Here is a 21,356-nt window from a genome sequence, read left to right on the forward strand (position 1 = left end):
TCATTTTCCCCATTCTCTCATATAGAGCGTTTTGGTGTCAGCCCTAGCAAGTGATCGTATATCACCGATATTCCCCCCCTCTGCTCCATGGCTTGACCACACCAAAGTTCGTAGTCCGTGATCAAGAGTGGGGTTGTTGTGGAAGACCATAAGGACTGGATAAAATGAGTGATTTGGTGGTATCTAAACCTTTAGACCGTTAGATGCCCCACTGGGTTGACAAAGTGTCCTATCCTATATAGTCATTTATCTAACCACCACTGGAAAGCTGTGATGTCTAAACTGGGAGGAAACAAGGGGTTTCGGAAAATGTGACAGTGAGTGCCAGTGTGAGATCAGGAGTGGATTAGTTTTGAGAGAGTGCCACAGTACTAGGAAATGGGAAAGTGTTGGGGCCATAATAGCTGGTCTGGATTTAGCAGGACAACAGAAAACATAGTCCGGGGTGTATTGGGGGATAGTTTGTCTCTCCATGTGTACCCAGTCAGGGTGTGCTATTTTGCAGTATATAGTGGAGAGTTGAGATAGCTGTACTGCCATATAATACCAGAGGAGGTTAGGTAAACCCACCCCTCCCTGGTCTTGATTCCTATACAGGGTCCCTTTGGCTATTCTGTGTCCCGTCGCTCCCCAAATAAATTTTATGATTTTAGATTGGAATTTCCTGAGGTGGTCCTTGGGAATGGGGATAAGTAGCAATCAAAATAGGTAGAGGATGCTTTGCAGAAGGGTAATTTTTACTGAAATTACCCTTCCAAGCCAGGAAAGGCCTGATTTATCCCAGTGCGAGAGATCTTCCTCTAATTTGCAAAAAATTGGGGGAAAATTTGCAGCATATAGTTTGTCTATAGATGTGGTGAGGTTAGGTTAATCCCTAGGTAGGCCGTTAATGTTTCTTTCCAATGGAACCGAAAGTTGTCTTTAAGCTGTGCCACCAGCATTGCTGGCAAATTAACATTTAGTGCCAGGGATTTTGAAAAGTTAACCTTGAGTCCAGAAACTGTCAAAGTCATCAAGTGACCTGCATATATTTGGTAACGATATTAGGGGTGAGGTGATAAAGAGTAATACATCATCCGTGAAGAAAGAAGGCATTTGTGGGTTTGTGGCCCGCACCTTACACCATGTATATCAGGGCTGTCTCTAATAACGATAGCTAGGGTTTCAATGACCATGGCTAAGATTAGTGGGGATAAGGGACAGCCTTGTCTACCAGGCATAAAACCTACCTGGTCTTTGTGGATATAAATACCAATAAAATTGGATATTCTATCTGCCATAATTTGTTAAAATTTTTAGATTATTGTCAGAGGATCAACAGACTTCAACGTCGGTGCTTCCCTGTGCGCCTGCGTGATAGACCAGCGCAGAGGCGCACACGGGTGCACTATACTGCGGGTTTGCACATCACCTGATCACTCTGGCAGGCCTATAAAAGGCAACCATTTGCTATGTGTCTGTGCTGGTTTGTCTCCTCAGCTCACCTGTGTTCCTGTTTCCTGTTCCTGTTGACCATTTCCTGTTGTGACCCGGATTGCTTGAAGACTACTCTGATTCTCTCCTGATCTGACCCCTGGCTTGTTAAACTGACTTTCTGCACTTAGCCTTGCTGGCTCACCGACTGTTACCTGTGCTTGACCCTCGGCCTGCCTTTGGAATATCCTTTGTCTCACGGACTGATACCTGTGTTTGACCCTCGGCCTGCCTCTGGAATATCCTTTATCTCACGGACTGATACCTGTGTTTGACCATCGGCCTGTCTCTGGAATATCCTCTGCCTCACGGACTGTTACCTGTGTTTGACCCTCGGCCTTCACTCCAGGTGTTAGAACCCCTGGCAGGCATTTACTTCTACCAGTTCCAAGATCTTCTGCACGGGCATCTCTTCCTTCAGAAGACCTGCTGCATACTAGTCACCTGCTGGCAACCCGTGCCTCTCCGTGCCCTGTACCCACTGTTCCACCATCAGGGGTACTGTGCACCCAGCTGCAAGGGAAGCCGCTCTCAGCACTTCGGCTTTGGTGAGTACCTGACAGTACAAACCAGCCGTGTCAGAGGCCGACAGGGCTGGCTCACCTTTGGAGGCCCTCTGCCAGCAGGTTGCAGCCCTCACCCAGGCGGTGCAGCGACTCCAAGATGGCTACTTCCAGATTGAGGGCCGCCTTCAGCACTTGGCAATCTCTCCCAGTCTACCAGATTCTTCATCGTCCACAGCCAGCAGCCCTTCTGCTTCGCAAGCCCAAGGCAGTGCTACACCTGCGTTAGTCATGACCCTTCCGGAACCCAGGGTCCCTACTCCTGAGTGTTTTTCGGGCAGCCGGAAAAAGTTTAGCTCATTTAAAAACGCATGCCTCCTGTATTTGGCTTTGCAGCCCAGGACCTTCCATTCTGAATCGCTAAAGGTGGGTTTCATCATTTCCCTGCTATCCGATGAGCCACAGTCCTGGGCCCATAATCTCCTAGAACAGAAGAGCCCCCTTCTTGATTCGGTAGAGACCTTTTTTGAAGCTATGTCACAACTACATGACGATCCCCAGCGCACCACTACGGCTGAAGCCATCCTGCATTCCCTAACCCAGGGAAAGAGACCAGTAGAGGACTACATTGTGGAATTTCGGAAATGGTCTGGGGACACTAACTGGAATGAGGCTGCCCTTAAGTATCAGTTCCGTCTGGGCCTGTCTGAGACCTTAAAAGATGAACTAGCCCGAGTAGACACCCCTACATCCTTGGAAGATCTGGTCCAGTTGGCTACCAAACTTGATCGACGTCTACGGGAGCGTCGCTCCGAACGCCTCCAGTCACCTAGACCCATGTGGATGCTACCCCGGGTACCCCCGGTACCCGCACCTGTTCCAGCTCCCACCTCCTCTACTGATGGCGAACCCATGCAGCTGGGGTTGGTCCGGGCTCCACTCACCCCTGATGAGAGACTCCGTCGGCGTCAAGCCAACCTTTGTCTATATTGTGGTGAAGCGGGCCATTTCCTACGCAGCTGCCCTGTGAGACCCAGTAAGTGCCGACCTCGTGTTGCTGTGAATTCTCATATTGCGGTTTCCACCTGGTCTCACCTTGTCCTCCCGGTTTCATTACAGGTGGCGGAAGAGGAGGTTCGGCTGGGAGCCATCATTGACTCTGGGGCCTGCAGTTGCTTTATGGACATAACCCTAGCTCAGAGCCTGCACGTTCCCCTCTGCTCTAAAAAACAACACCTTCAGATTCATCTGGCTGATGGCTCCCTACCCTGCTCCGGTCCTGTGACCCAGGAAACAGTACCAATCTTGACATCCACAGACTCTGGTCACTGCGAATTTCTTCGCTTTGACGTTATCCACTCTCCTATGTTTCCAATCATTCTGGGTTTCCCTTGGTTACAAGCCCACGACCCACAGATCAACTGGAACAAGAAAGAAGTACTCTTTTCATCTGCCTACTGTTCACAGCACTGTCACCTGCCGACCTCCCACAAGTCCACCTCCTGCCTAACCATACAGACCATTCCTGATAACCTGCAACATGTCCCTTCAGCCTATCATAATTTTTTGGACATCTTTGACAAGAAGAAGGCTGATACTCTGCCACCCCATCGGCCCTATGATTGCCCGATAGACTTGCTACCCGGTTCCGAAATTCCGTTTGGTCGGATCTTTGCATTATCAGAGACTGAACTAGAAGCCCTACGCTCTTACATAGATGAAAACCTGGAAAAGGGATTCATCCGACCATCCTCTTCTCCAGCTGGTGCAGGCATCTTTTTTGTTGAAAAAAAGGACGGTTCTCTCAGGCCTTGCGTGGACTACAGGGAACTTAATAAAATTACCATTAAGAACAGATACCCGCTTCCTCTCATCCCTGAACTTTTTCAACGCCTAAGAACTGCCAAGATATTTACTAAACTAGATCTTCGGGGAGCATATAACTTAGCCCGAATCCGTGATGGGGATGAGTGGAAGACGGCTTTCAGGTCTAGATTCAGGCATTTTGAATATCTAGTGATGCCCTTCAGGCTCTGCAATGCCCCGGCCACATTCCAGCATCTGGTCAGCGATATATATTCCGTGAGTATCTAGACAACTTCGTGATAGTATATCTTGACGATATTCAGATTTTTTCCAATTCCTTAGAACTGCACCGTACTCACGTCAGGAAGGTCCTCCTCGTCCTCAGAGAACATGGGCTCTACCTAAAGGGAGAAAAGTGTGAATTTGAGAGAGACACCATCCAGTTCCTTGGATTTATCATCACCACAGGAGGAATCTCAATGGATCCAAAAAAGATCAAAGCCATCCAAGAATGGCCGGCACCTTCAGACAAAAGGTCTGTACAGCGATTTGTTGGCTTTGTCAATTTTTATCGCAGGTTCATCCAGGGGTTCTCCACGATTATTTCCCCCATCACCCAACTAACCCGCCAGCAGGTCAAATTTCAATGGTCTCCACAAACACAGGAAGCCTTCGATGAATTAAAGAGACTCTTTATATCAGCTCCTATCCTCCTACATCCAGATCCAAGCCTTCCCTATGTGTTGGAGGTGGACGCCTCTGAATTCGCATTAGGTGCTATCCTCTCCCAAAGAAGTGGGCCGAAGGCTCTCCTTCATCCAGTCGCCTTCGCTTCCCGGAAACTCAGTCCGCCGGAGAGGAATTACGATGTCGGAGTTCGAGAACTTCTCGCTATAAAGTTTGCACTGGAAGAATGGAGGTATCTGCTGGAGGGTGCGTCTCAACCCATCATGATCTTTACAGATCACAGGAACCTGGAGTACCTCAGAGGTGCTAAACGCCTCCGACCCCGACAAGCACGCTGGGCTCTCTTTTTCTCCAGGTTCAATTTCCATATCACCTTCCGTCCCGGTTCCAAGAATGGGAAAGCAGACGCACTCTCCCGAATGTTTCCAGAAGCCGAAGAACCACCTGAACCCACAACTATTCTGTCTCCACACAACTTCCTCCAAATTATCCAGCCCGATCTAGAAACTGCCATCAAACAAGCCACTAACCAACTCTCCAAAACTACAGCATCCTCCCTGCAAAGGAAACACGGTTTGCTATGGGCACACAGCAAGGTATTCCTTCCTCCTTCAGTAAGACCTCAGATTTTGCAAACCTTTCATGACCACAAGATGGCAGGACATTTTGGGATCCAGAAGACTGCCGATTTAATCAGTCGTTCGTTCTGGTGGCCGGGTTGGAGAAGGGACTGCAAGAACTATGTCCAGTCCTTTATCACTTGCCAGCGTAACAAGGGGGCAAACACCAAGGCCTGGGGACTTTTGAGGTCCTTACCTGTTCCCGAACGCCCTTGGAGAGAGATCTCTATGGATTTTATTGTTGACTTACCACCTTCTGACCAGTTTACTACAATCCTAGTAGTGGTAGATCGTCTCTCGAAGATGGCACATTTTCTACCTATGTGTGGCACTCCTTCTGCTTCGGCTACAGCAAGCATCTTTATCAAGGAAGTCGTGAGGCTACATGGCGTCCCTTCCAACATTGTGTCTGATAAGGGAATCCAATTCACCTCCAAATTCTGGAAGGACCTCTGCAAAGCACTGGAAATCAAGACCTCACTATCCTCCGCATACCACCCGCAAAGCAACGGGCAAACAGAAAGAACGAATCAGACACTAGAGCAATACCTTCCTTGCTTCTGCTTCTGCTCTCAAGACAATTGGTCCTCTCTCCTGCCCTGCGCGGAATTTGCCTACAATAACTCGGTACACTCCACCACCCACCAAACACCCTTTTGGGCCAATTATGGCTATCACCCTTCCTTCCTGCCAGATTCCATTCCCGAAGTCTCCACTCCTGCAGTACAAGAACGGGTAAAATCAATCCAAAACAATTTCCTACAAATCCAAGAAGCTATGAGAAAGGCTCAGAGGGACTATGAGGAATATTATAATAGGGGGAGGAAGAACTGCCCGAGTTTCAAGATCGGGGAAAAAGTTTGGTTATCCTCTATTAACCTTAGATTACCTTACCCATCAAGAAAACTCTGCCCCAAGTTCATTGGTCCCTTCGAGATCAAGAGGGTGGTAAACCCAGTAGCCTTTGAATTATCGCTACCTAGTTCGTACAACATCCACCCGGTGTTTCATGCATCCCTGTTGAAACCAGTGATCCCAAGCTCCATTCCCGGAAGAGAAGTGGCACCACCTCCACCGGTCGAAGTCGAAGGCGAAGAATAATTTGAGGTGGAGGCCATAGTGGATTGTCGAAAGAGGGGGAGACGGACTCAATACCTGGTTAAGTGGAAAGGGTATCCCCCTGAAGAAAATTCTTGGGAACCCTACAGTATTACTCATGCTCCTCGCTTAATACGGGACTTCCACCGTAGACACCCTGAGTTACCAGCCAGATTGGGCATCCGGAGGCTGCCCCTTGAGGGGGGCACTGGCAGAGGATCAATAGACTTCAACGTCGGTGCTTCCCTGTGTGCCTGCGTGGTAGACCAGCGCAGAGGCGCACACGGGTGCACGATACGGCGGGTTTGCACATCACCTGATCACTCTGGCAGGCCTATAAAAGGCAACCATTTGCTATGTGTCTGTGCTGGTTTGTCTCCTCAGCTCACCTGTGTTCCTGTTCCTGTTGACCATTTCCTGTTGTGACCCGGATTGCTTGAAGACTACTCTGATTCTCTCCTGATCTGACCACTGGCTTGTTAAAGGGACTTTCTGCACTTAGCCTTGCTGGCTCACGGACTGTTACCTGTGCTTGACCCTCGGCCTGCCTCTGGAATATCCTTTGTCTCACGGACTGATACCTGTGTTTGACCCTCGGCCTGCCTCTGGAATATCCTTTATCTCACGGACTGATACCTGTGTTTGACCATCGGCCTGTCTCTGGAATATCCTCTGCCTCACGGACTGTTACCTGTGTTTGACCCTCGGCCTTCACTCCAGGTGTTAGAACCCCTGGCAGGCGTTTACTTCTACCAGTTCCAAGATCTTCTGCACGGGCATCTCTTCCTTCAGAAGACCTGCTGCATACTAGTCACCTGCTGGCAACCCGTGCCTCTCCGTGGCCTGTACCCACTGTTCCACCCTCAGGGGTACTGTGCACCCAGCTGCAAGGGAAGCCGCTCTCAGCACTTCGGCTTTGGTGAGTACCTGACAATTATTTATCAATGATATGGGGCGATAATTAGCTGTGCAACTAGCGTTCTTGCCTGGTTTAGGTATTACTGTGATATAAGCCGAATTTAACACTGTGTCTAGTTGTGCTCCAGTTCGAAGTTCATTAAAGAATCTTGCCAGGAAATGGGATAGTAGTGGGCCAAAATGCTTGTAATACGTGACTGAAAAGCCATCAGAGCCAGGGGCAGAGTTATTTTTTAGGTCTTTGATGACCAGAGAGATTTCCTCCGCCAAATAGGGGCCTCTAAACTATCCCTGTGGTGGTCCTGGATTTTGAGGATCTTCAGTGGGTTTAGGAAGGAGTCAATCAGGATCAGGCTTGGTGGTGGATCTTTCCTCTTTGCTTTGTAAAGTGCGGTAAAAGTCATGAAACCCATCCATGATTTTCTGGGGATTTTGTGTGGGGGTTCCATTGTGTAGTTTTATTTTAGCCTTTTTAGATAAGGTGCAAGGTCTAATTTTAGGAGTCAGCTTATGTGCTAACATAGAACCCGACCTATCTTTCTGATGGTAAAGCCTCCCAGTGTAAGCTTTTTTCTGTTATGGCAGTAAGAGCCAAGTTAAGGGCTGTGCACGCTGCTTCAAATTTTGCTGCCGATGCGGAAGAGGGCTTAAGTTTATGTTGTTTGATATGAGAGGCAAACTCCTTTTCCAGCCTGTCAATTTCTAGTTTGTGGGCTTTACGTATCCTAGAGGGCATTTGGATCAGCTTACCCCTAATTGAGGTTTTATGTGCTGCCCATAGAGAGATAGGGGAGATGTTATCGACATCATTAAATAAGAAATATTCCCGGATGTTGTTTTTCGGTCTTGCTGACATGCATAGGATTGCTGAGGATTGAAGCATTCAGCCTCCAGTTAAACCCTTGTTGTTGTGTAGCAAGTTTTTTTTATGGTTAGGAGAAGGAAGGACTGATTGGACCAGGTAGAGTCTCTAATGATTGCCTTCTGTATGATTTTGTAGAATAAAAAAGTGATCTATTCTCGTGAAAGTATTATGATAGCTGGAATAGTGTGTGTAATCACGTACCCTTGGGTTCATTTCTCTCCAGACGTCAACTAACCACTGGTGGTAAATTTATCTGGCAACATTGAGGCTTTGCCTGGTGGGGTGAATGCAGTCCTTACCCGGAGGGCAGGTTTTATCCGTCCCTGTGTCAAATGCAACATTAGAGTCTCTGCCATATACAATCAAACCTTCAAGATGGGGGGTTAGAGTGTGAAAGACTCAAAAAATTTAAAGGGGTTGTAAAGGTAAATGTCTTTTCACCTTAATGCATTCTATGCATTAAGATGAAAAAACATCTGACACTGCCTGCGCCCCCAGTCCCCCCGTTTTACTTACCTGACCCCTCGAAAATCCCGTGCTCGCCCCCGATGTCCTCTTCACCACTCAGCCTGGCCACTGATTGGCTGGAGTGGATGGAAAGCAGCGCAGCCATTGGCTCGCGCTGCTGTCAATCATATCCACTGGCGCGGAGCGCCGGGGCCGTGTGATACAGCGAGCGGCTATAGCCGCCAGCTGTATCATGGGAGTGCTCGCGCAGGTGCTTCTCACCATGCGAGGGAGCTCGCATTAACGTGAGAAGTACCTGCGGGAGGAAGCTGAGACAGCCGCCGAGGGACCCCAGAAGAGCAGGTTTGGGGCAAAAGGAGCTGCACAGTGGAGGTAAGTATAACATGTTTGTTATTTAAAAAAAATAAAAATAAAAATTTACTTTAAAATCCCATTAACTTGGCCCCTATTTGGTGCGTAGTAAGAGATGAGGGAATAGAGCTGATTATCAATGAGACCCTTCACAAGTACGGACTTAACATCTGGGTCCTTAAATTCAGACACATTCAAGAACTGGGTTTTACGTGATAAGAACAGGCCTACTCCTTTAGTCTTATTGTCAGAATTCGCTAGATAGAACATAGAATATTTGGAGTGCATAAAGGACGGTGTGTAGGATTTTGGGAAGTGTGTTTTTTGCAGAAACAATACGTTGATTTTTTGGTCATGGTAGTATTAGAAACATTTCTGGCGTTTAACAAGGGAATTGATTCCCTGTACATTGTGAGAGGCAAAGCGCAGGGCGGGTATATAGGCGGTAGTATCAGCCATGGGACAGTTTAGGAGGAAATGCCAATGATCCCCAACCACCTACCTTACTGTTGAGGGATAGTCCAGAGGTAGGAGGTGCAATCAGAGTGTATTCCCGTATTCTGCAGATGAGCGAGGCCACACATGCCACTGAAACAAGATAATAGTTAGTAAAGGGTAGAAAAGACCAAAAGAAGAGAAGAGTAAAAAGAAAAGAGATCAGATTCCAGGGGTAGGGGGAAAACAATTCCACCATAACCCTATATACAAGTAGAGTTCCCCCCAACGAGTTGAGGGGTTCCCGACTAGTAGCGAGATCCGTCTGTAGCTCCAAGTGCAGGGGGAGGAGCATGAGTGCAGCTCCGTACACAGCACTCCCTAAAATATAGAAAACATATACATTTCAACAGACTAGTACACAAACTCATAGAAACGGTATTATGAAAACCCTGGAGGATTAGTAAAATAGGGTAGTGATGAGAAAACCATTGATAATATAGGGGTGTGGACCAGGATCAAAAAGATTGTTGGCAGTCCCACCGAAAGTGGAAAAAAAACTAGAAACTAAATATTTGGACTTTTAAAGGCACACCGGTACAAAAACCAAAGGTAAAAAGGTAAATTTATTACATTTTAGACATAAATAAAAGATTACAAATAGGTGTATATACACTAAAAAACCTATTCAAAAACAGCTGATAGTTATAATGCTCCCTGTAAATAGACAATTCTGACATCACATTACATAATATTGCTATATTATAACCACAATAGAAATCAGTAAACTAAATTGAGTATAGCGAACGATTTCCAGGTAATGGTGTAGTTATTCAGCAGTAGTGAGTCAGGTTGTAAATCCGGGTGAAAAATATTTTATCTAGTTGCTCAACATGTTGCGCATATGGCTATGCTTCCTCAGGAGCATCAAAGTTCTAATAAAACATACAAAAAACACAGAATGACAAAAATAAAAATAACATAAAAATAAAGCATGGATACATATTGTTATCATACCAGTAAATACAATATTTAATGAGGTAAAAAGAGGTGGGGAAAGGGAAGAGGAAAAAGAAAGGTGAAAGGATTTTTATCGCCTTTCCTCCGGTTCGGCCAGAAAACAGCAGATAGACTCCCCGCCATAGCCAGGGCCACATAAAGGCAGGAGGGAAAGTCAACCAGTTGGGGCATATTACAATACTAACTATTAATTTAAAATATAATTGGTATAAAAAATAATATATAAAGGAATTCATGCCACAATCTTCCTAACAGGGAGAAAAAGAAGAAGGGGGGGGGCGAGAAAAGGGAAGGGGGGGGGAAAGGAAATAATTATAGAAAACGGGGAAATCTTACCCTATAATCTAGAACAGCATAAGTACTGATATATTAAAGTGCTGGTAAGCAAGCAGATTTCCTTAGGTCCAGGATGCAGCAAGCACTGATACCAAGACACTATATACAGTGGTTCATTTCCTGTTCCTTTGCATGTTTGTAACACTTAGGCCGCGTACACACGGGCGGACTGTTCGCCCAACTTTGTCCGTCCAACAGTTTCGGCAAACAGTCCGCTCAAAATTAGCATGGACGGACATGGCCACACACGACGAACGAACAGTTTGCTGAAACCGTGCGCGATGACGTGAACGGCACGTACGACGGGACGAAAAATACGACGTCCTATACACTGCATTATAGCTTTCGGCGTGAAAATCCTTTCTGAGCATGCGCGCAACTTTGTTTGACGAACAAGCCTACACACGAGCGGGCTGTTCGCTGAAACAAGGTTTCAGCGGACAGTTTTTCGGAAATTCCGAAAAACCTTGTCCGTCCAACTGTCCGCTGAAACTGTCGGCTGAAAGCCCACACACGAGCGGACTGTCCACCCAAACACTGTTCAGCGGACAAAGTTGGGCGAACAGTCCGCCCGTGTGTACGCGGCCTTAAGTGTTTCGGAACATCAAACCAATTTAAACAATAGTCAAGGACAACACAAGTAAACACAAAATGCAATTTGTAAATGAAGGTGTTTATTATTAAAGGTGAAAAAAAATCCAAACCATCATGGCCCTGTGTGAAAAAGTGATTGCCCCCTAAACCTAATAACTGGTTGGGCCTCCCTTAGCAGCAACAACTGCAACCAAGCGTTTGCGATAACGTGCAATGAGGCTTTTACAGCATCCTGGAGGAATTTTGGCCCACTCATCTTTGCAGAATTGTCCTAATTCAGTTACATTAGAGGGTTTTCAAGCATGAATGGCCTTTTTAAGGTCATACCACAACATCTCAATAGGATTCAGGTCAGGACTTTGGCTAGGCCACTCCAAAGTCTTCATTTTGTTTTTCTTCAGCCATTCGGTGGTGGACTTGCTGGTGTGTTTAGGATCATTGTCCTGCTGCAGAACCCAAGTTCATTTCAGCTTGAGTACACGAACAGATGGTCGGACATTCTCCTTCAGGATCTCTTGGTAGACAGCAGAATTCATAGTTCCTTTTATCACGGCAAGTCTTCCAGGTCCTGAAGCAGCAAAACAGCCCCAGACCATCACACTACCACCACCATATTTTACGGTTGGTATAATGTTCTTTTTATGAAATGCAGTGTTCCTTCTACGCCAGATATACTTGGACACACACCTTCCAAAGAGTTCCACTTTTGTCTCATCGGTCCACAGAATGTTGTCCCAAAAGTCTTGGGGATCATCAAGATGTGTTGTGGTGAAATTGAGACGAGCTTTGATGTTCTTTTTGCTCAGCAGTGGTTTTCTCCTTGGAACTCTGCCATGCAGGCCATTTTTGCCCAGTCTTTTCCTGATGGTGGAGGCATGAACGCTGACCTTAACTGAGGCAAGTGAGGCCTGCAGTTCCTTGGACGTTGTTGTGGGGTCTTTTGTGACCTCTTGGATGAGTCGTCGCTGCGCTCTTGGGGTAATTTTGGGTGGCCGGCCACTCCTGGGAAGGTTCACCACTGTTCCATGTCTTCGCCATTTGTGGATAATGGCTCTCACTGTGGTTCGCTGGATTCCCAAAGCTTTGGAAATGGCTTTATAACCCTTTCCAGACTGATAGATCTCAATTACTTTCTTTCTCAATTGTTCCTGAATTTCTTTGGGTCTCGGCATGATGTGTAGCTTTTAAGGATCTTCTGGTGGACCTTACTGTGTCAAGCAGCTCCTATTTAAGTGATGCCTTGATTGTGAACAGGTGTGGCAATAATCAGGCCTGGGTGTGGCTAGAGAAATTGAACTCAGGTGTGGACAACCACAGTTATAGTATGTTTTAACAAGGGGGGCAATCACTTTTTCACACAGGGCCATGATGGTTTGGATTTTTTTTCACCTTTAATAATAAACACCTTCATTTACAAATTGCATTTTGTGTTTACTTGTGTTGTCCTTGACTATTGTTTAAATTGGTTTGATGTTCCGAAACACTTAAGTGTGACAAACATGCAAAGGAACAGGAAATGAGGAAGGGGGCAAACACTTTTTCACACCACTGTAAGCCAGGTGCTTAGTATCCTTGGCAGCATATTTAAATATAGTAGAATGCATAGCCAAAGATGCTTAGGAAAGATTTAGTGCCTATAATAGGAAAAAAAAGTAAACTGTCATAAGCTGGCAGGACACTAAATGTATACAGGCTCAATTGAAGATAGTATCAAGGGTGTCTTACCCGGCGCTGGTGTTTAATTATCAGCTAAGCGTCAGCTCAAACCTGCCACGTCCTATTAGCGTCAGCTGCTGTAACACACACAGCCATGTATGTGTTTTATATATGCCCCGATCGGAAAAACACCACCCCACCATGGGAGGAGCGCCGTCCAGACCAGACGCGGCGGAGACCAATGCATAGGTAGCAGAGGCGGGGACTGGGGATGAGCCAGAAGGTCGCCCCGCATCCCCGTCAATTGCCGCGCATCCGGTCAAAGGAGAAGAACGGATACGCAGCGATGTGTGGCTAAACTGGGAAGACCAAATGCCTATCAAGCCACCAAGTGGGCCAGGCAAGGAGAGGAGAGAAAAAGAGAAAAAGAACACAAACAAATGCTGCCAAAGGCCGAACCAGGGCAAAGGCGAAAGGGATACATGAGAACCGGTGGAGGTATATAAAGCTCCACTATCGCCATAGGCACATTCTCAATGGCCACATGGAGGATCACATACCTGCCCTCAGGGTCCAAGTGCAGGTCCAGCAGCGTAAAAGCTAGGTTTTTGTGAATTAACACGCTAACCCCTGTGGCATAGGTAGAAAAGGTGGCATGATAGTAGTGGCCCACCCACGTTTTTTTAAGGACTCGTCCCCCTGTGAGATGGGTCTCTTGCAATATGTCTGGGCGATGCATTTTAAGAAAATTAAACACCAAGGAACGTTTGATACGGGAGTTCATGCCCCGAACGTTCCATGAAATTAGAGTTATGGGGGCCATGGTGAGACATAATAAGTTAAGTCTGTGTATCGAAGGACCACACCGGGATCCCCAGGAAAGGCATCCCTACCCCTCAGCCATACATTAATCAGGAGCATCAGATAATTGAGTAAGCAATATTGAGCATCAAGAAAACAGTGTAACGTACATTCCTTTAAAGTGGAAGTAAACCCATCCATTTAAACAGTTTCAAAAAACGGCATGCCGGGAATGCTAGCTGCACATTGGCTGTGCTCTCAACCAAACTGTCAAACCACCCAATGGCTGGTGTCGTAACGGATCACATGTGCAGCACCGTGGCAGCTGAAGATTAAACAGAGGCAAAGATGGCAGCTTCCGTGGATGAAAACAATAGGGGAGTTTACTTCCACTTTAAACAACTTGCATAACATTCTCCCCCCAAGCCCGCTCCCCCCCCTCCCCGCACACGCCCTCAAACTTGAGTGTGCCTGTTTCCCAAAACTAATCATGGTCAGCGACCAAGTGGGGTCATGTACTTGTGGTCCGACAGTAGATGTAGTCCACTTAAGGCACAGGGATTCAAGTCAAAAGAAGATGCCACAAACCGACGGGGATCAACAGACATTTACCCAGCTGAAGCCAGGGGCACATACTTAAGTGGAAGGCTCGTTGAAAAAGTTGCAAAAGTAAATAAAAAAAAGTCCCAAAAAACACCCCCCCACCAAATACCATTAAACCTGCAAAATTATATGGGAGACAGAGCAGCTCATCCACACAGTCACCAATGTAGACTCTGCATTGTGCTGCAGCAACATGCCCTGTAGTACCCAGTGCAAGTGATCTCACACAGAGTTCATTACAGCAGTACAATTCCAAGGAGTAGTCAGAGGGCTACAGAAAACAGCATGGTCTGTGTAGCTCAAATCCAGGGAATGAAGATTACTGTCCGGGCCCAAATCCCAAGAACCTAGAAGTACCCTATAGGCACCAAGTTATATAGAGTCTTACCAGCAGGTTCCACTGAAGTCAGAATTTCTCCATGAGGGAGTGGTCCCCTTAAACTGTGAGGAAAATCATTGTCTTAGGTAAAAGCAGATAAGTAGTAGGGGCCCCATTGTGGGCAAAATAGCCGAAGCAGACAGGGGAACATCCCTACTAGATCCCACACACAGGGGTATACTCTCTGCTAGTGACCGGGCAGGGCATTCAACCATTGTGAGGCCTCATTAGGGGAGGTAAAGAAACAAACGCCCTCACCATCTTGCACGTGAAGCCGGGCTGGAAACAGCATACTATACTGTATTCCCTTGGCTCTCATAGCTTGTTTCACCGTATCAAATGACTTGCGCTGCCTCTGGGTATCAACTGAAAAATCCGGGAAGAACATTAGGCGGGCCGCCTCATGGCGGATGTTAGCCATCTTGTGCACCTCCTGAAGGACCAAATCCCAGTCCCTGAAATTGAGCAGTCGGAATATAAATGTGCGAGGTGGAGTACCTGGGGGACCATGGGCAGGTGGCATTTTGTGGGCCCTCTTGACTGCAAGAAATGGTGAGAAGCTTGCTTGGGGAAAGAGTTGTCAAAGGAGCCTCTCAGTGTAAGCAGAGGCATCCGAGCAGGGCTGGTGCAAGGATTTTTGGCACCCTAGGCAAAACCTAATTTTGCCGCCCCCATTGGCTTCACCCTTGACTCCACCCCCTTTTCCCTGCCCATGTGACAGAAGGCGCCGCTATACAGGATGCATTGGTTCCAGTGATGTGCTGCACCTCTAATTACACTACTGGTCGGATGGAGCATCTGCCTGAGACTGAGTTAGTTACATGCTGCAGCCTGCAGAGCATGCAGATGCAGAGGGAAACCAGCAGACGGGCGCCCGTAGGCAGCAGTGCGCCCTAGGCGGCTGCCTAGTTTGCCTAGTGGTAGCACCGGCCCTGCATCCGAGCCCTCAGCCCATTCAGGCAGTCCGTTATTCCGGCGGTTCCAGTTTTCGGGAATCCTCAGCCCGTGTTCCAGGTGTTTCACCATCACTTGCAGAGGGTGTAGGGAAGCTAAGTGGTCTCTGACCACCTCCTCTGTATCCCACACCCTACGCTCCACCTCAGTCACCCGCTGCCATACCTTCTCAAAGTCCTGCCTGATAAGGCCAATCTCCAGCTGCATAGTGATCATCTTAGTTGTGAGGGTAGACAGGGAGGATTGGCAACCCGTGATGGCTTGCATGAGGGCGGCGACGTTGCTCTGATCAGTGAGGGCCGGGTTTGAGTTCTCCGTCTGAGTCACCATGGTACTCACGCTTCTCACGTGCACCGTGGCTCCTCTGGAAGCAGACTGCGTGGTTCCCGGGTTGTTGTATGCCGAGCGCTTCCGGTTCCGTGTCTGCATCAGCAGTGGGGGGGTCTGGAGCCTCCTAAGGTGGTTCGGTAAAGTGTCAGAATATATTAAAAGGATGATTTCCCCACGATGGCTGCAGAGCTCCCTGACTAAGCATCCTGCACTAGTGATGGACGAACTTCCGACGGGACGTTTTGCGAACGCGGCCGATAGTTCGCGAACCGTAACGTTCGCGGCGGGCCCCATTGACTTCAATGGGAGGCGAACTTTGCAAACCTACAGGTCAAATTTGCAGCCACAAAATAATTACTAGCTGTGCAAACATAGTCCCACCACATGGCCAATGACATAACACATGTATGAGGTGAATCTAGGATCGACAACTATGAGGGAAGGTCAGGGTAGGCAAAGAAGAGGGTGCAGGAGATGATCACCAGCACCATGATATAGAGCACTGACACCTGCACCGTGATAGAGTGATCTGACACCAGCACTGTGATAGAGAGCACTGACATCAGCAGCGTGACATAAAGCACTGACACCAGCACCGTGATATACCAGTCCTTAAGGATTAGCAGACTGTACCTCACTCAACCCTATATACTCTAGTACGCTATACCTTACCAGTTCTTAGAAGGACCTTTGTGCAACTAGTAGGTTGTGATTAGCAGACTGTACCTCAGTCCCTATACTAATAAAGGACTGCTGTAGAATTGGGCAGCAGTCAGCAGTAGTGCACCTCAACCCTATATATTGTGGACCTATACCAGTCCTTAAGGAATAGCAGACTGTACCTCACTCAACCCTATATACTCTAGTACGCTATACCTTACCAGTCCTTATAAAGACCTTTGTGGAACTAGTAGGTTGTGATTAGCAGACTGTACCTCAGTCCCTATACTGATAAAGGACTGCTGCAGAATAGGGCAGCAGTCAGCAGTAGTGCACCTCAACCCTATATATTGTGGACCTATACCAGTCCTTAAGGATTAGCAGACTGTACCTCACTCAACCCTATATACTCTAGTACGCTATACCTTACCAGTCCTTATAAGGACCTTTGTGGAACTAGTAGGTTGTGATTAGCAGACTGTACCTCAGTCCCTATACTGATAAAGGACTGCTGCAGAATAGGGCAGCAGTCAGCAGTAGTGCACCTCAACCCTATATATTGTGGACCTATACCAGTCCTTAAGGATTAGCAGACTGTACCTCACTCAACCCTATGTACTGTAGTACGCTATACCTTACCAGTCCTTAGAAGGACCTTTGTGGAACTAGTAGGTTGTGATTAGCAGACTGTACCTCAGTCCCTATACTGATAAAGGACTGCTGCAGAATAGGGCAGCAGTCAGCAGTAGTACACCTCAACCCTATATATTGTGGACCTATACCAGTCCTTAAGGAATAGCAGACTGTACCTCACTCAACCCTATATACTGTAGTACACTATACCTTACCAGTCCTTATAAGGACCTTTGTGGAACTAGTAGGTTGTGATTAGCAGACTGTACCTCAGTCCCTATACTGATAAAGGACTGCTGCAGAATAGGGCAGCAGTCAGCAGTAGTGCACCTCAACCCTATATATTGTGGACCTATACCAGTCCTTAAGGATTAGCAGACTGTACCTCACTCAACCCTATGTACTGTAGTATGCTATACCTTACCAGTCCTTAGAAGGACCTTTGTGGAACTAGTAGGTTGTGATTAGCAGATTGTACCTCAGTCCCTATACTGATAAAGGACTGCTGCAGAATAGGGCAGCAGTCAGCAGTAGTGCACCTCAACCCTATATATTGTGGACCTATACCAGTCCTTAAGGATTAGCAGACTGTACCTCACTCAACCCTATGTACTGTAGTACACTATACCTTACCAGTCCTTATAAGGACCTTTGTGGAACTAGTAGGTTGTGATTAGCAGACTGTACCTCAGTCCCTATACTGATAAAGGACTGCTGCAGAATAGGGCAGCAGTCAGCAGTAGTGCACCTCAACCCTATATATTGTGGACCTATACCAGTCCTTAAGGAATAGCAGACTGTACCTCACTCAACCCTATATACTGTAGTACACTATACCTTACCAGTCCCTATAAGGACCTTTGTGGAACTAGTAGGTTGTGATTAGCAGACTGTACCTCAGTCCCTATACTGATAAAGGACTGCTGCAGAATAGGGCAGCAGTCAGCAGTAGTGCACCTCAACCCTATATATTGTGAACCGGTTGTGATTAGCAAACTGTACCTCAGTCCCTATACTGATAAAGGACTGCTGCAGAATAGGGCAGCAGTCAGCAGTAGTGCACCTCAACCCCATATATTGTGGACCTATACCAGTCCTTAAGGATTAGCAGACTGTACCTCACTCAACCCTATGTACTGTAGTACGCTATACCTTACCAGTCCTTAGAAGGACCTTTGTGGAACTAGTAGGTTGTGATTAGCAGATTGTACCTCAGTCCCTATACTGATAAAGGACTGCTGCAGAATAGGGCAGCAGTCAGCAGTAGTGCACCTCAACCCTATATATTGTGGACCTATACCAGTCCTTAAGGATTAGCAGACTGTACCTCACTCAACCCTATGTACTGTAGTACACTATACCTTACCAGTCCTTATAAGGACCTTTGTGGAACTAGTAGGTTGTGATTAGCAGACTGTACCTCAGTCCCTATACTGATAAAGGACTGCTGCAGAATAGGGCAGCAGTCAGCAGTAGTGCACCTCAACCCTATATATTGTGGACCTATACCAGTCCTTAAGGAATAGCAGACTGTACCTCACTCAACCCTATATACTGTAGTACACTATACCTTACCAGTCCCTATAAGGACCTTTGTGGAACTAGTAGGTTGTGATTAGCAGACTGTACCTCAGTCCCTATACTGATAAAGGACTGCTGCAGAATAGGGCAGCAGTCAGCAGTAGTGCACCTCAACCCTATATATTGTGGACCTATACCAGTCCTTAAGGAATAGCAGACTGTACCTCACTCAACCCTATATACTGTAGTACACTATACCTTACCAGTCCCTATAAGGACCTTTGTGGAACTAGTAGGTTGTGATTAGCAGACTGTACCTCAGTCCCTATACTGATAAAGGACTGCTGCAGAATAGGGCAGCAGTCAGCAGTAGTGCACCTCAACCCTATATATTGTGAACCTATACCAGTCCTTAAGGATTAGCAGACTGTACCTCACTCAACCCTATGTACTGTAGTACGCTATACCTTACCAGTCCTTATAAGGACCTTTGTGCAACTAGTAGGTTGTGATTAGCAAACTGTACCTCAGTCCCTATACTGATAAAGGACTGCTGCAGAATAGGGCAGCAGTCAGCAGTAGTGCACCTCAACCCCATATATTGTGGACCTATACCAGTCCTTAAGGATTAGCAGACTGTACCTCACTCAACCCTATATACTCTAGTACACTATACCTTACCAGTCCTTAGAAGGACCTTTGTGCAACTAGTAGGTTGTGATTAGCAGACTGTACCTCAGTCCCTATACTGATAAAGGACTGCTGCAGAATTGGGCAGCAGTCAGCAGTAGTGCACCTCAACCTTATATATTGTGGACCTATACCAGTCCTTAAGGATTAGCAGACTGTACCTCACTCAACCCTATATACTGTAGTACACTATACCTTACCAGTCCTTAGAAGGACCTTTGTGGAACTAGTAGGTTGTGATTAGCAGACTGTACCTCAGTCCCTATACTCATAAAGGACTACTGCAGCAGAAGGGCAGCAGTCAAGTATAATATTCTTTCTATATTTGGAAGAAGGAATATTATACGTGTACAAGCCTATTACCATACCAGTCCTGAAAAGAACCTTTGTGGACCTAATAGTAACAGCTACTGATTAAACTGACTGTCCCTCACTGCTACACACAGCTTCCTGCCTGTCCCTATTTAAACTGACAAAACACAGGCTGCTGCAACAATAACTTGAATAGCACTCAAAACTATATCCTGTACTACTTTACCATACCAGTCCTGAAAAGGACTTTTGTGGATCATTAGTAGCAGCTAATGATTAAACTGACTGTCCCTGCTGCACACAACATCCTGTCCCTCTCTACACTGACAAAAGACAGGCTGCTGCAACAATGACTTGAATAGCAGTGCCTCAAACCTATATCCTGAAATACACCTATACCATACCAGTCCTTAAAAGAACTTTTGTGGACCTAATAGCTAGCGATTTGGGTCACTGCAGTCTCTCCCTGCTGCACACAGCAACCTCTCCCTATAGTGACATACAAAAGAATGTAAAGTGGCCGCCGGATCGGGTCTATTTATAAGTTAGGGGGAATGTCCAAGTGTCCATGTGCTGTAATGTCTCAATTGGCTGTCCTGTACCACATGATGGATGTGTCATCATAGGTCAAAGTTCTTTTACACAGTAAACATGGAAGTCCGCCGGGCGACCAGCGGCAATAGTCCACCGATCGGGCGGACCGCGAACAGCCGAAATTTGCCGCGAACCGACCGCCGGGCGAACAGTTCGGCCATCCCTATCCTGCACCATCGCCATCTTGGACACGCCCCCAGATACACTAGACTTACTCAAACAGATTGAGGGTTTGGTCGTTCCTCCCAACTCCCTGCTTGTGACCTTGGATGTTGAGGCTTTATACTCTAGCATCCCACACGAGCAGGGAGTTGGGATGATACGTACCTTCCTACAGGAGGAGAACCATGACCAGTGGAAATACAAGTTTATTTTGAAATTATTGCAATTTATCCTCACTCACAATTGGTTTTGTTTTATGGACTCCCACTACCTCCAGGTGCAGGGAGTAGCTAAATAGTTAAATATGGTAAAACCATATCTATACATTCTCTTATTATAATCCCCTTTTCTTGTAAGAAAAAAAAACATTTATTTTTTATTTTTTATTATTCCTATATTAATAAATATCCCAGCCAAAAATGGGAAAATGGCCAGACAGCTAAGACAGCAAATTAATGATCATGTATACTACTCAGGAAACGGGAAAATGCTCACCCCCATTAGTAGACACATCGATCTTTACCACCGCTTTGATACTTCTTCTGTCCTATTCGCTGTTCTGGCCGTTGTCCCTAAAAGCCCCAGAGGGGGTGAATGGGACAAATTTATATTACTAAAAGAGACCCTCTGGGTAGAGCGCCTAAATGCTACAAGAATGCTGGTGTTAAATGAGACCCACTCCTATAAACCCTTTTTATGGATGTGCAAAAATAACTAAATAGTTAAATATGGCAAAACCATATCCATATAGTCTCTTTTTATAATCTCCTTTTCTTGTAAGAATTTTTTTTTAAATTTTTTTTATTATTCCTTTATTAACCACTTGCCGCCCGCCAATAGTCAAATGACGGCTGCAAAGCGGCTTCAAAATCCTGACCGGACGTCAA

Source organism: Lithobates pipiens, unplaced genomic scaffold (assembly GCF_037356315.1).
Source record: "Lithobates pipiens isolate NorthernLeopardFrog02 unplaced genomic scaffold, aLitPip1_a1.2 Scaffold_22, whole genome shotgun sequence".
Classification (NCBI taxonomy): Eukaryota; Metazoa; Chordata; class Amphibia; order Anura; family Ranidae; genus Lithobates; species Lithobates pipiens.